This window comes from Elephantulus edwardii, unplaced genomic scaffold (genome assembly GCF_000299155.1).
Source record: "Elephantulus edwardii isolate Elephantulus edwardi_28Jun2011 unplaced genomic scaffold, EleEdw1.0 scaffold00231, whole genome shotgun sequence".
Lineage (NCBI taxonomy): Eukaryota > Metazoa > Chordata > Mammalia > Macroscelidea > Macroscelididae > Elephantulus > Elephantulus edwardii.
Genome location: NW_006399981.1, coordinates 4,362,597 through 4,365,123, shown reverse-complemented (window position 1 = coordinate 4,365,123; position 2,527 = coordinate 4,362,597). Strand labels below are relative to the sequence as shown.

The following is a 2,527-nucleotide window of genomic DNA, read 5'->3' as shown; positions in this document are numbered from 1 at the left end:
TTTCATTTTATTAAATGTGACTGAAGCAGACACCATGGTGATTAAAGAATTTGCCAAGATGGCTTAGACAGACTTCTGGCCCACCAAGATCTCCAACACAACAGCTGGGTACCAAAGGACTATCTTGAAGGAATGGTACAAACGAAAAAACTTAAGTAGGTATTTTGGCACAACTTATAGAAAAGGTAAAATAAACGAGACATGCAGGTGGCCTGGTAGTGACCACGGAGTCACCCCTGTGGCTGTGGGGAAGCCGGGCTAAAGCTTCGCTCAGCTCTAGCCGTCACTGTCTCCCAGGGTGTGCTTGTCAAAGAGGTACTCAGCCAGGCCCGAATCCTGGGCACCCATCTTGCGCAAGTTGGTTACGTAGTCACCCAGTTGTTTGATGGATTTCACCTGCTCATCCAGGTAATGTGTCTCTCTGAAGTCACAGAAATGAGGGTTGTTCTTGTCAGTGGCCAATTTGTGCAGTTCCAGTAGGAACTGATTCACGCTTTCTCCAAGTGTAGCGCACACTCTATTGCGTTCAGCCCGCTCTCCCAGTCATCCCAGTCTGGTTTCTTGATGTCCTGAAGGAAGATGCGGCTGCCTCACTGGTTCTGCAGTTTCATCAGTTTCTCGGTGTGTTCCGTCTACTTGTGGGATTGGTGGAGAAAATATTTAGCAAAATTCTTCAAAGCCACATCATCACTGTCAAAGTAGTAAGACATGGACAGGTAGGCATAGGAGGTGTAGAGCTCCAGGTTGATCTGGCGGTTGACAGTGGCCTTCGAGTCCTGGTTATAGTTCTGGTGCAGCTGCGAAGGGGACATGGTCATGGTGGCGGCAGCGAAGAGGCATCAGCCATGCAGCGCTGGAGCGAAGGCAAGGACCTTGGGGCATCCGGGGGTGCTGATGTGAGGAGGTGGCGGAGGACTGGCTGGAGATGACCTTATTGTTTTTCTTACGTTGAACCATCCTTGCATACCTGTTATGAATCCCACTTGGTCATGATTAATTATTTTTTTAATGTGCATTTGGATCCTATTGGCTAGGATTTTGTTAAGGATCTTTGCATTTTTATTCATGAGAAATATTTGGCATTTGGGTCTTGGGGTTGATTTTTCTTTTTCTGTCTCTGAATTTTCAAGTCAGAGTTTCCTATCTAAGTACTGCTGTTTTTATATGTTGTTGTTGAGTTAGAACTGACTCCATGGTAATGACAGTGATGTGCCAATCGTGGTAATGGGTACCCATGGTGGACAGTGTTGGCTGGAGCTTCCCAACTAAATCAAGCCTGGAAGCAGGAGCGACATCTACTTCCAAAATGGCTTGCCTCCGGAAACTCTATGTACAAACAGCACTCACGCTGTTCATTCATAGGGTCGCTATGAGTCATCTACGACTCGACGGCACCAAACAACAACAACAACAACCATGGCAATGAGTTGAGTTGATATATATTTTATTTGGTCTAGTGGCAAGACTCTGTGTGAAAATCCCAAAGGCACACAATTTGACTCTACTAGCTGCTCCATGGAAGAGGACGGACAATCTCCTGAAAACTTTGGTTGGTTCAGCATCTGCAGTATACAACAACAGCAACATTTAAATATACCTTATCTAATGAATATGTAACGTTTGCTGAAAGTGAGGGAGATTTTAATTACTTATTGCAAAAAAATAGAAGAATGCAGTCTTCAGTAAGGATTGCATCCCAATGTCAAGAAAACAAAGATTCTTATCACTGGACTATAGGCAACATCATGATGGATGGAGAGGAGACTGAAACTGTCAATGGCTTCATCTAGCTTGTTGTTGTTGTTGTTGTTATGTGCCGTCGAGTCGCCTGCGACTCATAACGACCCTATGGACAACACCCCTAAACTCCGCTCTGTCCTGTGCCAATCGCACCGTCTCTGACACTCCCATCCCAATTATCCCAGTCACTGAATCAATCCACCTCATAGAGGGCCTTCCTCTCCTGCGCTGTCCCTCCACCCTCCCAAGCATGATGTCCCTCTCCAAGGACCGGTCTCTCCTCACAACATGTCCAAAGTATGTTAGACGGAGCCTCAGAATCCTTGCCTCCAAGGAGCCACCCGGTTTAACCCTTTCCAGGACAAATCTGTTTGTTTTCCTAGCAGTCCATGGTATTCTCAATACTCTTCTCCAGCACCACAGCTCAAAGGCATCAATTCTCCTTCTATCCTCCTTGGTCATTGTCCAACTCTCTGATGCATAACAAGTGATTGCGAAGACCATAGCCTGTATCAGACGCACCTTAGTCTCCAGAGAGACACCATTGCTCTTCAGTACTTTGGAGAGGTCCCTAACAGCAGACTTTCCACAATTAATACCCTTGGTACCAGCAGTCAAGAAAAAAAGGTGATGTATGAACTCGGAAAATCTGTAGTTCAAGCCCTCTCCAAATTATTAAGGAACAACAAAGTCAGTTTGAATACTAAGGCTCATCTGATTCAGGCCATAGTCTTTCCAATCACTTACTATGCATCTGACAATGAATAAGGATGACAGAAAAAGAATT

At 45.4% G+C, this 2,527-nt stretch overlaps 1 pseudogene; it reads right to left on the bottom strand.

Annotated features, from left to right (window-relative positions):
* Positions 1 to 276: 276 nt before the first annotated feature.
* Positions 277 to 818, bottom strand: LOC102868058 (annotated as a pseudogene).
* Between the last annotated feature and the right edge of the window lie 1,709 nt (positions 819 to 2,527).